Source organism: Solanum dulcamara, chromosome 1 (genome assembly GCF_947179165.1).
Source record: "Solanum dulcamara chromosome 1, daSolDulc1.2, whole genome shotgun sequence".
Lineage (NCBI taxonomy): Eukaryota > Viridiplantae > Streptophyta > Magnoliopsida > Solanales > Solanaceae > Solanum > Solanum dulcamara.
Window position 1 is genome coordinate 76,930,614 of NC_077237.1, and position 14,352 is coordinate 76,944,965.

Genomic DNA, 14,352 nt, shown 5'->3' on the forward strand with positions numbered 1-14,352 from the left:
CTTTGATGTGGGCTAAAGAAGGAGGATGTAGATGAAGCATCTCAAATGGGATTCTAAACTGAAGTAGTTTTGATGGAATTTTGTTAAGGAGGTAGACTGTAGTGGTGACACACTCCCTCCAGAATTTTAAGGGTATAGAGGATTGGAACCTGAGTGCCTTGTCCATCTCCAGAATAGTTCTATGTTTCCTCTCAGCAACTCCATTTTGTTGAGGAGTATAAACACAGGTACTCTGATGGAGAATGCTAAGTGTAGACAGCATAGTCTGAAATGCAGCACTGAGGAACTCACTGCCATTATCAGTTCTCAAAATCTTCACTGTTGTGGGGAATAAGTTGTGAATTTGTGTGAAGAAATTTCTTAACACCACAATTGTGTCAGACTTAGAGGCTATAAGAAAAATCTAAGTAAACCTGGAGTAATCATCAACCACAGTTACAAAGTATTTCTTTCCATCATGAGTGGGTACCCTATAGGGACCCCAAATGTCACAGTGAACAAGTTCAAACACAGCATTTGACACATGTGAACTTACAGGAAAAAGAAGTTTAGTTTGCTTAGCAAGTGGGCAAACTATACAGGTAGAATGTTCATTGTCTAGAACCTCAATACTAGAGGATTTCTTTATTATAGCTATAGGTACATGACCTAGTCTTAGATGCCATAGAGTAGCTGAGATAGGTTTGCCAACTGGATGGACACTGCTACTTATGGAGAGTGCAGGAGCTACACCTGGGAACTGAGTTGAACAACTATTGACTGCTGCCTTTGGACCCCCTTCCTTTAGAATGTAGAGCCCTTGATCCTCTTTACCAATCCCATTGACCTGACCACTAAAGAGATCCTGGAAAACACAGAAGTCAGAGAAGAAGGATGCCATACATTTGAGCTCTTTGGTGAGCTGTGATACAGAAAAAAGATTACACTTGAAGTCGGGAACAAACAGAACATTGACAATAGATTGATTCCCAAGGATGTGTGTGTTACCAACACGTGAGACTGATACAACATTTTCAGTGGGTAACATTACTTGTCTCCTCTCAGATGGTGGTATAGTATGAAAGTTATTTAGAAGTCCAGTCTTAGAAGTCATATGATTTGTGGCTCCACTATCAACTATCCAGCTTTTATTTACATATTTAAACACTAAAGCAGATAAAGCACTACCTGTTGTAGCTGATTTAGCTGAGTGTTCTCCTCCATTTTCACCTCTTTTGGCCAGCATCTGCAGTATTTGATGGTACTGATCCTGTGTGAAGAAAGTTGTAGGTATAGGTATGTCACCAGTAGATTGTGGACCTCCATACTGAGTAGCCTCAGCCTGATAGGCATATGAATTAGAATTGAAGTGTTCCCTCTTTTTCTTTGACTTCCACCCAACCGGATAGCCTTTCACTTTGAAATATTATTCCTTAGAGTGTCCCCTAAAACCACATGTGATACCCTGGAAATTTTTTCGCAAAGAATCGAACATTTCTTCACGTGTGGGTAGACTCGGACCGGAGGACTTGTAATTCTACACATGAGTTAGGATTAATTCCTAAGTATTTGAAGTGTGTTAGATGTGTTTAGGGGTCATAAGGGATCTCTAACACCAAGTCGAGTCCAAAGAACTCCAATCGATTAAGTTTTTGGACGAGTTAGTACAAGGGTCAACTTCAAACGACCATATCTCCTAGGATATAAAGAACTGTGTGGCCCATAACCTACCAAATTAAAGGTCTTTGAGTCTTATTTCCAACTCTACCAAGATTGTAATATTTGGAGTTCAGAGTAAAAAACTATGACCAATTTACTACAGTTTAGTACTACAGGAATTTCAGGCCTGGGCGAAATTCAGGCTTGGCGCTCCAGTGGCGCCCCACGCTACTATAGCACCAGAAAACAGCCTCAGTAGTTTGGGGCTTGACGCGACGTACCACTATTAGATGTGCAGGGTTTTAAGCCTATTTTGGCTTGGCGCTGCAGTGGCGCGACGCGCCACTATAGCGCCAGCAAGACTTTTACCCAAATTTCCAGATTTTTGGAAGAGGGGCAACTTGGACTTTTTCCAAATTATATATACACCATCCTTGAGCATTTTGTACCATTATTTTCAGCTTCTCTCTCTCTCTAAAAAGCCCTAGAATTTTTTCCTCTCTTCTTTTTTTTCTTCCCTAAATTCATCTCCAACAAAGGGCGCCTTCAAGAGTTTTAAGAATTCAAGCCTTCCATTGAAGACTAATATCAAGTTCCTTCAAAGTCTTCAAATAAGGTATGTAAGGCTAACCCAAAAATATGGATTGAGTTCTTCCATATGCCCATAGATGTGTTGAATAGGAGTTGTGAAAGAGTTGAACCTTCTAAGAAGGTTTTCTTAAAAGTTTTCCTAAACTATAGAATGTGTTTTTAGATACTATTGGTTGATTGATGTTTTTAATGATTTGAGTTACTAAATAGTTATCTTTCATATTATTGAGTATAAATGTATCTTTGTATATAGGTGTTGACGATATTCTTGAGTTGAGTTTTGTTGAGAGTATGGATTCATGTTTCATTCACATGAACCCAAGATGAGATTTCTTTGGTCATAATTTATCTTGAGTTGAGGTGGATGGTTTTGCGTATATATGTATTGATTGGATAGTTAAGAATGTCCTTTTGCTTCTATAAAATGAATATAGAACTAAAATAAGGATTTTGGAGTAAATGTTTGATGATGATGTGAATGATGATATATGATGATGATGTGATGATAATGTTTGATGATGATGTGAATGATGATATATGACGATGATGTGATGATGATGTTTGGTGACGATGTGAATGATGATATTTGATGATGATGTGAATGAAGAGGCTATGTTGATGAGAATGTTGTGTGATGAAGTGGATCGGAGTCTAATGTAAATTTTTGGTATGTGATGTGCATAATTTGAGTTGATTGGAGTCTTAGGGGTATTTTAAAAATAAATGATCTTTTGAGGAGGAGCTCTAAATAAAATATTTGTGAACCGTTTTGCATAAACTATTCATATACTATTTTGAGTCTAAAGAATTATTAGTTTCATCTTTGATTTAAAAAGGAGTTTAAGTATGAGTTGAGTATGAGGAGCCTTTAAATGAGTTGAGTATTTTTACATTAAAATATCTATTTTTAGATTGAGTTGAGGAGTTGAAATTATATTTTAATGTATAAAATATTTTCTGCATTCATTGAGTTGAGATTGTATAAATTTTAAAGAGAAGATTTTGATGATTTGAGATGAGTCGATTTGAAAGAAGGTCCAACGAGGCCGGATTTGATTGAGTTTTTGAAAAGAGTCCAATGGGACTAAATGAGTTGATTTGAAAGAGTCCGATGAGACTAAATGAGCATTTTGAGTATTTTACTCACTTGATAGATATGAACATATTGAGTCTTGGGAGGAGTATCGAGCACCAAATTGGGTAAGAGTATAGTCCATACTCGAACCAATAAACTACGTCGCCAAACGTAGAAGGGGATTGAACCGTTAAAGTCGGATGCTTCCCCAAAATATTTGTCCTGACATTATAGGACTTGGTTGGATTGGATCCATGATTGGTTGATTCGTTCATGCCCTGGCAAGGTATGAACGGATGTGGCAACAACGTCGGCTTGTTGTACTATCACTCGCTCATATGGTGATGGTTGTCGGTTAGAGAAACTCCCAATTGAATGGATTGTGCTTGATGTGATTGGTTTGATGGTGATTGTAGATGATTGAGTTGAATTGTAAAACATTTCATAATTTAATGTGCATATTTATTGAGTTGAGTCCTTTTAGTTGATATTTGAGTTGACTGTTGAGTTGATGGTATATGATCGGATTGGATTAGATGAATTGTGATTGGATTGAATAGAATGGTATGTGACTAGATTGGATTTGATTATTGAGTTGAACGTTGAGTTTAGTGTATATAATCGGTACATGATTGAAAGAGATCGGATTGTAAATGATTTGATTGAACTGTATTATACATAATTGGATTGGATTGTATGGTATATGATTGGTCTCTGTCTAAACTGTATTCTTACTTTAGACTTACGATACCTTATTTGATGTCTCTCTTAGCTTTTTGATTTGAGATATGTGTACCGATGTTATTCTTTCTTGAGGTATGTTTCATTCTGCCATATTACATACTCGTATATTCCACGTACTGACGTCCATTTGGACCTGCATCATTTCATGATGCAGAGACAGGTTTAAGAGATCATCAATAGGAGCATCATTGGGGATCTATTCGCATTCAGCGATTGGTGAGTCCTCCCTTACATTCGGAGGACACCTCTTATATTATTCTTGTATCGAGTTAGCCCTTTTTATTTGATTTGAGGTAGCCATGAACATGTCATTGGCACCAATTAGATAGTAGTGATAGAGGCTTCATAGACTAGATAGTGAAGGATCGATTGAGTATTTCTTTCCTTAAATTATTCTTGTCAAACTATTTTTAATGACAAATATTAGAGTTGATTTGTCGGCCCATGTCCTTTATTCTTTGAGTTAGATTGATGTTTTGAGTTGCCCACCAAATATTCTCTTTATTTTAATTCTTCCGCTGACTGAATGAATGAACGGATGTCTGATCAGGCTATGTGGTTCGCTTGGGAGCCAGAAATGATTTCTGAGTGCCGGTTACGTCTAGGGTACCCTCCCGGGGCGTGACACCACAGACCTCACACACAAGACTTGACTTCTGGAATTTTTGTGGCTTGTATTGGTTGTCATAGTGCCCTCTTCCTGGGTTGCCATTACCTCTTGGTTGATGGCCAAAACTACCACCCTGATTAGGGCCATTTCCCTCTTTTTTATTGAACAGAGCAGTACATTCCACCATTTTAGAGTCAACACCTTCATGACATGCACTTGCCAGGTTTCTTTGGCTTTCATGATCGACAATCAGAGAGTAAGCTTTGTTAAGGTTAGGAATTGGATCCTGCATCAATATCTGACCTCTAGCAGCTGAATATGACTCATTTAGTCCCATCAGAAACTCAAGCAACCTCTGGTATTCAAAGTGTTCTTGGAACCTTTTTGATTTAGCACAAGAGCACCCTGGGCATGGCATGATGGAATCAAATTCATCCCACAACCCTCTTAAGTATGTGTAGTATTCTGTAATAGTCATAGTTCCTTAAGTGAAACTATGAATTTTCTTGTGCAGTTGAAATACATGTGCACTATTAATTTTGTCAAATCTCTCTTTCAGATCACTCCATATCTTGTGTGCATCACCAGCATAAACAATACTACTCAACAGACTAGGTGTAACAACATTCATTATCCAAGACAAAACTACAGCATTACACTTTTCCCAGATGTCAAACAGTTTAGGTGCAAACTGAGACTTATGAAACCGTCCATCCACAAACCTAATTTTCCCTTACCTAAGAGCCCAATGCGCATAGACCTACTCCAAACAACATAGTTCTCGAAACTTGTGAGATGAAGGGAGATTAGAGAGCCACCTGGAGTGTCGTTAGGATGGAGGTACAGAGGATGATTGTGACCTACAATCGGAGCTTCATAGCTGGTTGGAATAGCAGTTGCATGCGCTTCATTCAAGTTTGGGCCACCAGTTTCCATAGATTCCGACGTAGCTTCAGCTGTATACATCTCTATTGACAGCTTAAGCCCCTAGATCGCCGGTTGACTTCTTCTACTGGAGTCTAGATCGCTGATTGTGAACCTTTTTTCTTCTACCCTACGATCCTTGTAGGCTCTGATACCATGATAACTCCATCAGGGGAGTTAGACCTGAGAAAAGGAAGGCAAGTAGCAGAAGGAAGAAAAAGAATGTACAGAAGAAGAAGAATTGTAGAGAGAAGGAGGAGCAGGGAGGTAGAGAGAGAAAAATATCTAGCAAATGAATAATGTGTGTATTATTACTTCATCAGTGTATATACATATACTTTTCCACTTGTACATGTACAGCCTTTATACATTTATACATTTAACTACATTTCAACTAACTACAACAACCTACTAACTACTTTTAACAACTCTCAACAATATTCTAACCTTTCTTTAACCATGTTAGCTTGCCAAGTTAACAAAAGAATAGTAAAATTTAATCGCTATTGCACGAAATATCAAAATAATTATCAAAAAATTGATATATCTTAGATCAATACTGATTAATGAAATAATTCCAAACAATAGAGTGAAAATACAAAAATATAATTAAATCTCTCATATGTGAAATGTTTATTATCCAAAATTTAAGCCGTTAAAAATAAGGACAAATAAGAGGTCATTTTTGGTCCGATAGATAGACGAAGAGTAATTTTGTACCAATTCGCATAGTTGAGGAGTATTTTAGGTCCTTTTTCATTTTATTTTTAAAAGAAAATTAAGCTCAATAATTTTTTTTTGTTTTCTAGAGTAATAAAACAATCGTGGAGGTCGATGATTATTAGCCGATCAAAAATTAATTTCTTTGTTGTATTTTTAGTAGTGTTTTATTTATAATAACCGTTAGTTTTTTTAAGTTTGTTTCAGATTTAAAACCTAATACCTTTAAAAATATAAAAATTCATAAATCATATAAACATCAAATCTTTTTAGTAATCTCAGCCCATATCTCGATATTTCTTTTAGAGGTGGTTTTTGTTTGTTAATAACCGTTCGATTTTAAATATATTGTTTTGGAATAATTTTTTATTCTTGATCTTTGTGGTTAAACTTTTCTTCCTTTTAAATTTTTTTTGTTTCTAGATTTAGTGCATACGGTGCTGATAGAAAGAGATCCGGAAAAGGTACCAGAATATAGGCCTATTCAAAATTGAATCGAAATCGATATATCGAATTGAATTTATTTTATTGGTTTATCGATAATGGGTTATTTGTTTAGCAGTTTCGATAATGGTTTTAATTTTTTTTTATTATCAAGTTATTGATTCTTAACGGTTTAAGGTCTTTTCTTAACGGGTTAACCGATAATCCGATAATAACTTAATAATTTATATTTATTACTATTCAATATATAAATCCTTCAATTAGGGTTTAGTTTTCATACTTTTATTTTTTGTTGTCTCAAACTATTGGTTATTCTACAATGTTTTGCATTTGTTTTTGAGCAATACTCAGTTTATCAACTCATGTGTATGATTCATTTGATTTGTTACCTTGTTTCTAAGTGATATTCAATATTTTTTTTGTCAAATCTTAAAGGTTAAATTGATAACCGAACTGATAATGATCAAAACCGATAAGCCAATATCTTTATAACGATTTGATATGTCTATAAATCGATAATCAATAATTCAAATTGATAACCTTCAAAAATTGAACCGAACCGACCGATATGCGGCCCTAGCAGAATATTACTTGAATTAAAGGTGCTCAAATAGTATCGACCCTCAAATTGATAATGTAGAGTATATATTTTACAATATTGAGTAATTAATTATTTTAAATAAGTACTATGATTAAAGTATCTTATATAGTTTGTGTATCACAATTGAAATAGTTTTGAATACCACAATTGAAATGATTTGGATGTCATGAATGAAATGGTTTAGATAGCACTTAAATTTTTGTACAATAAAGCTGTAATTTATTAGTTATTCCAGATGTTCACCAATCTAAAAAAAATTATAGATTATTTGTATTTTTTGAAAACCTCACCTACATCACCATTTAATATTGAAAAACTAAATAATTCAGCAAACATAAGTATTATATATGAATAATCTAGTGATACCAAAAAAGTGAGAAATCTATCGAACTTTATTGGTCAAATTTTATAAATAAATAATCAATCTCAGTCAGTCTTTTTAACTTTTAAATAATCTACAATTAAAAAAAAATTGAAGCTCAATCGAATTTTTTTTTTAGAGTTAAAAAATGATGGAGGTCAGTCGATTTTTCAGCTGATCAAAAATTAATTGATATTTATTGAATTTCTAGTAGTGTTTTATTTATAATAATCATTGATTTTTAAGTTTATTTTGTTTTGTTAGTTGAATAAGTGACTTTCACTCCGATCTTATATTTATTTTGAAAATTAAGTATAAAATATTAATTCAGAACCGACTAATAAACTTCAAATCTATTTAGTATCTCTGTTCATATACTTGATGTTTCTTTAGAGATGAATTTTATTTGTTAACAACAGTTCAATTTTGAATATGTTATTTTGGAATAACCTTTTTGATTTTTGAGCTTCGTGATTAAGCTTCTCTTCCTTTTCTGATTTTCTGTTTCTGGGATTGATAGATATCAGTGATGCCAGAAAGAAGAAGGGAGAAGAAACTGACAAAGAATAGTGATACTCACTCTATATGTTTAATAGGTAATAAAATCTTACTTGAGTGAAAGGTGACCAAATAGATACAATTCTCAACTAAAATTGTAGAGTATATAATTTGCTATATTAGAGTTATTCCCAGAGACATTGGTAATACCATTGGTAGTTTCAAATAAAACGATATAAAAAATCATGATATGGTTTAATTTGAAAAGACTACATGATGATACGAGCGAGCATTAACATTCAAAAATCACTTAAACGATCAATGAAAATTAGGCAACAAGGAGATGGATGTGCGCAAATTTCATTTAATTACGAAAAATTGGGAACTTTTTATTTGTTTTGTGGTTTGATTGGTCATACTGACAAGTTTTGCTCCAAACAAATCATCACCCAAAAATTGATAAAGTACAATTTCTTTATGGGCCAAAATTGTGTGCTGAATAGCGATAATCAACCCTGGCTTGCATGCGATGGATTAGGCCGGAGAGTAGATCGGCAGGAGGTGCATGGCACGATAAGGAATAGAGGATTATCAGTCGGATTCTTCAGACGGATTAGGTATGAAAAAGGAAAACAAATCAGGGAATGAGGAAGAAAATAATGGGGAAGTGAAGAAGGGAAAAAGAAAGGAGAAAATGGTGTGCATTGTGCGAATGAGAGTGTGGCTAATAATAGAAAGAATTACGAGAATCTTGAGATAATTATAAGGAGTGGAGATAAATATGGAAAAGATATATAGGAAGAAGAGTTTGACGATGAGAGATTGACGTCATTAGAGAAAAGAAGGAAATATGACGTAGATGGCAAATTAATTCCTTTTGATGGGTAAAAAAAACTTGTTCATAGAGGGTTTTGATCTTCAAACCCGCCTAATTCAATGAGCTCTTTAATGTGAAATTTTCTTGGGCTTGGAAAGCCATGTATAATTTTCGAATTAAAGGACTTGGTCCAACAAAAGAAGCCCAACTTAATTTTTTTACAAAAAACTAAAGTAAACAAGACTAAATTACTACAACTTTGTGCTAATTTAGGCTGAAGGCTCGAGTGTTGTTGATTTAGAAGGACAAGGTGGTGGCTTAGCCCTTTTATAGAGAGAAAAGGAAACGTGCTCAGTAATCAATTCTCAAAATTATTTTATTGATATGAAGGTGCGAATAACAGGCATTCCTGAATTTTGTTATACCAGTTTCTATGGTTGCCTCGAGACAAATTGTAGAAGGCAATCTTGAGAGACTCTGGAGTCTTTGAAGAATAAATCTCAACTATCGTGGTGCATTGTAGTGGACTTCAATGATATTCTGAGCTATGGAGATAAGATGGGAAGAATTCAACAACCGGCTTGGCGACTTGATGGGTTTTGTGAATTACATGACTTGGGATATATTGAAAGTAAATTTACTTGGGAAAAGGCAAGAGGTACGGAGGGGTGTGTTTCAGAGAGAGGTTGGATAGAGCCCTTGCAACGGCTAGTTGGCGCTTACTATTCAATAGAGCTACAGTGTACCATATGAAAATTGCTTATAATGACCATATGATGTTTTTTATCTCCCTAGGAATAAGCATCATTTGATATTCATCAGTGAAGTTTCGCTTTGAAAATTCATGGCTTAAAGAAATTGATGTTAAGGATACAGTAAAAGAAGGTTGAAATCGAGAAAAGGGAAAACATATTACATCTCAAACTGAACACCAGAGCTTTTCACAAATCAGGGGTCATAAGAAAAAACAACAATTCCAATTTAAGATGAGGCATTGCAAGACACAGATGAAGAGACTTAGAGGTAATAGGGACCCGAGTCACATTGCTCTCTATATTAGTGCCAAAAATACTTATGAAATCATATTGAGGCAAGAAGAAAATTATTGGAAGGAGAGAGCCAAACAATTTTGGCTTTCAGAGTGGTGATAAAGATATCCATTATTTTAATCTTATGGCCTCCTCACGACAAAAAAAGAAAACAATTACACAATTAAAAAATGAGTTTGAAAGTTGGTTTGATTGAGAGAATGGATTGATCGATCTTATTATGAATTACTACAACAATTTGTTCAAGACACAACAGGTCCAGTTAGTTTCATTATTGACATTGTTGAGAAGAGAGTTTCTCATGAAATTAATGAGGACTTGAAGCGCCTTTTTACAGCTAAAGAGATCAAAATGGCAGTCTTTAACATGCACCGTTTAAAGCTTTCGAACCGGATGGACTAAATTTAAGCTTCTTTCGACATTTTGAAGTACTGTTGTAGATGATATTTCTAAGACAGTTATGAAATGCTTGAATAATAATTCACCTGCACCAAGAAGTAACAATACTAATATTGTGTTGATCCCGAAAAAAGAAACAACCTGAATTTATTTTAGATTTACGGCTTATTTCCCTTTGTAATGTTGTTAGAATCACTTGTAATGCCCTTACGAACATAATGAAATGATGTATGGATCTAACAATCTCTGAGGTCCAAAGTGCATTCATTTTAGGAAGATACATTACAGATAAGACGGACATGAGTAATGCTTATGATCGCATCAAATAGGATTTTCTACGAGCAATAATAATAAGGATGGGATTTTATTTGGAGTGGGTGTATAAAGTTATGCATAATGTAACCATAGTTACTTATCAATTTAGTCATGATGGTGAGCAGTTAGGAAATATTTCTCCAAGAAGAGGCTTGAGGCAAGGTAATATTGTATCACCTTATCCATTTTTGATAGTCGCGGAGGCTTTGTCAGCATTGTTGAAGCGAATATCTGGTGTTAAAATTTGCACTATCTATTTCACACTTATTTTTTGCGGATGGTGCTTATATTTTTTTAAAGCAACAAAGGTTGAGGCAGATACTATTAAGTTATGTTTGGAGATTTATCAGGCAGCCTCTGGCCAACAGAGAAATTTTCAACAATATGATATATTTTTCAGCCGTAATACTAATAAAAGTGTGAAGAAAGAAATTGCAGATATCCTTCATGTTAAGGAGGTGAATGCTCTTGGAAAGTATCTTGGCTTGTCGAGAGTGGTTGAAAGAAGCAAAACATCAGTCTTTTTTTATATTCAAGATAGAGTAATCTTAAAAATAAACAGTGAGAAATGTACTAGTCTCTTGCGAGCGGGATGAGAAGTTTTTCTCAAAACAGTGGTTCAATAAATTCCAACTTATGAACCTATTGAGCGAGCCATGAATGGAATTTTGTGGAAATCGAGAACAGGGAAAAATCAAGGGATAATGTGGATGTCTTGGCAAAAACATTGTGTCCCCTAGGAGAATAGGGGTTTGGGATTTTGAGAGATCCATCACTTTAATATTTATCATGCTTGCTAAAATGGGATATAATCTATTAACCAGGACTGAGGCTCTCGTGAGTAAGCTTTTTCAAGCTCGATATTATCATAAATCTAATTTCCTCCATGAGAAACTAGGTTCAAATCCTAACTTTGTATGGTGAGCCTTATGTGCAGCTAAGCAAATTCTGAAACAAAGATGCCTCTGATGTATTGAGGATGGAAAGACAACAAGAGTCTATATCAACCCATAGCAGGCTAAGAAGAATTCAAGTTATGATGAAAGCTCTAATTTTCTTGGGAGTAAGAGTTTATTTGTAGCAGATCTGATGAAGGTGCAAAAGGATGGGATTTGAATTTGTTGTATGCTCTCTTTAATGATGTTGACATAAAGGATGCTAGACAAATCCTGTTGAATATTAAGCCCCGAGGAGATACTTGGATATGGAAATTGGACAACAAAGGATTATACTCCGTGAAAAGTGGGTATCATCGCCATTATAGTCAAAATATAGCACTTAACTCGTAGGACCAACAACTTTGGAAATTCATCTAGAGCATCTCATTACCTTCTAAGATGCTTAACTTTATATGGAGAGCTTTAAGAAATATCCTATCGATCTACTTGTGAGAGCCTTTCAAGAAAAAATGTGTAACTAGTTCAATCTGTCTTCGATATTTGTACACATCGAAGAATGTGAAACATTGCTAGGTAGATTGTCATTTGCAAAATAATGTTGGATTCAATCAAATTTTGTTTGGCATGATGTACTAGAATATATTTGCTTTGGTTTGAAGAGCAAAGAAAGAGAACTGCAAAAATAAAAATGGAGAAAGCAATATAATTTTGTGGAGCTTGTGGGAAGTCAGAAATAATTTATGTTGGAATGATAAATAAAGTGTGTTTGCTGTCACTTTGTACCATGCAAAGAAGGAGCTGAAGAAATGAAGGAGTGCCAGTTTATGGGCCGAGGGATCTGCTGCCGCAAAATAATATGATTATTAAATGGGAACGACCTCTGCTAGACATAATTAAATGTAATACTAATGCCTCTTATGATATCCATACAGATTTAGCTTGGATAGGCATGGTGCTATGTGATCACTTGGATCAATTTATTGTTGAAAAAGTTAAATTCATAGATCGTGTTTCTAGCCTGTTATTGGTCGAGATCATAGAGGTGTGTGAGACTCTTATTTGGATAAATGAAAGATTCAGTAGAACAGGGCTGATTGTGAAAACTGACAATCTACTTGTGAAGCAACCTCTCGAAGAAAACTTGGTGAACTACTCTTATTTTGATTCCTTAGTTTTTGATTGTAAACTCTTATCAAAGAGTTATTTTTTTCTTCTTGTCAACTATTAAGAAATCAATAAATCATGTTGCTTTGCTAGAGCATCTGCTTCTATGTCTGATTCATGGAGTGAGATACTAATCCTCCATCTTTCATTACCGATGTACTCATACTTGATTTGAATAATATATAATAAAAGAACCATTTTAAAAAAAAAGAATAAGAATCATAATTGTTTCTAGCCAAATAAGTTAAGATTGCATAAAAATACTTATTCACTCATCATTTGCTAGACATCTATCTATTTTTTCAAGAATAAGATAATGGTTGTTTTGGTAATGCTTGCTACAATTCAAGCATATTTATTTTCTTGAATTTCAAGTCAACAAGTTTACAATAGGTATAATTCTTAAAAATAAACTCTGTTTTTTTGGGAACAGATCCTACACGAGGCTCCCACCTCTCGTGCACAGCCAGGGGTTGAGCCGCACACCCCCAAGCCTTATTATACATAAAACAGAAAATACAAGAGGGGGACATAAACCTTACCTCCGTTCTTAAGTTGGTTCATAAGTCGGTCAACCTACTAAGGTCGATTAACTCATCCCCGATACAATACAGTTCTTCCTAAGTACTAGAAAAGCGTTAACCTACGAGAGGACTCCTCTCGATACAATGCAACTAAGAAAAACGTAAATGAGGGAGACTCTCCCCTTCCATGTGAATACAAGAAAGAGCCTACACTAGTCCTATTCAACTAAGCTACATACATAGCTAAATTGAAGAAGAACAAGTATACGAACCTTCCAATTTCCATGGATCGAGATCGTTCATTTCATCTTTGTCTTTCTTAGTCTTGTCATATCGAGTTTTTCCAAGTTGTAGAAGTATGAAGTCCCTTTTGGGTGATGTTGGAGATTTAGGCGTTGTATCTTGTTGACAAACACACTATATCAAGCTTAACAAATAAGGCAAGGTGTATTGGATTTGTGTAAATTGGATGTTGTTGCAGTTGCCCATTGTTGGTTCCAGTGCTGTAGATGTGCATCATTCTTGCATCCCCAAAGCAGGCTCCAAGTTGTCCATTGTTGCACTATGCAATTGCTTGCTAAGTCCCACTGCATCTGCAAGTCCTGAGTATGCCTACACAAATAGGAAAAGCGGAAAACACAAGGAAAGAAATCCAAATGTTGGTTGAGGTGTTGTAGGTGTAAAAAAATAAACTCTGTTAGAATTAATATTGTGCAAGTAAACGAGATGGAATTTTTGACCGATCAATTTTAATAAATCATTTGAACCCTAGTTGTCAACATTTTACTATTGAGCGGTGTTTGAGGAACCATATGAAAATTGAAATGGTGATCAAACTTTTTAATTGTTGTTATACTTCTTCTCATTCAGTTCATAAAAATGTCATGAGTCATTTTATGAAATTTACTCTTGTCACCAATGAGGTTGATAATATGGTATTAAAACTAATTGAAGTTGTAGTAAAAATCTCAATTATTCA

General features: G+C 34.7%; 1 pseudogene; it reads left to right on the plus strand.

Annotated features, from left to right (window-relative positions):
• Positions 1-9,570: 9,570 nt before the first annotated feature.
• LOC129894299 (uncharacterized) lies at positions 9,571-14,040 on the plus strand (annotated as a pseudogene).
• Positions 14,041-14,352: the final 312 nt, after the last annotated feature.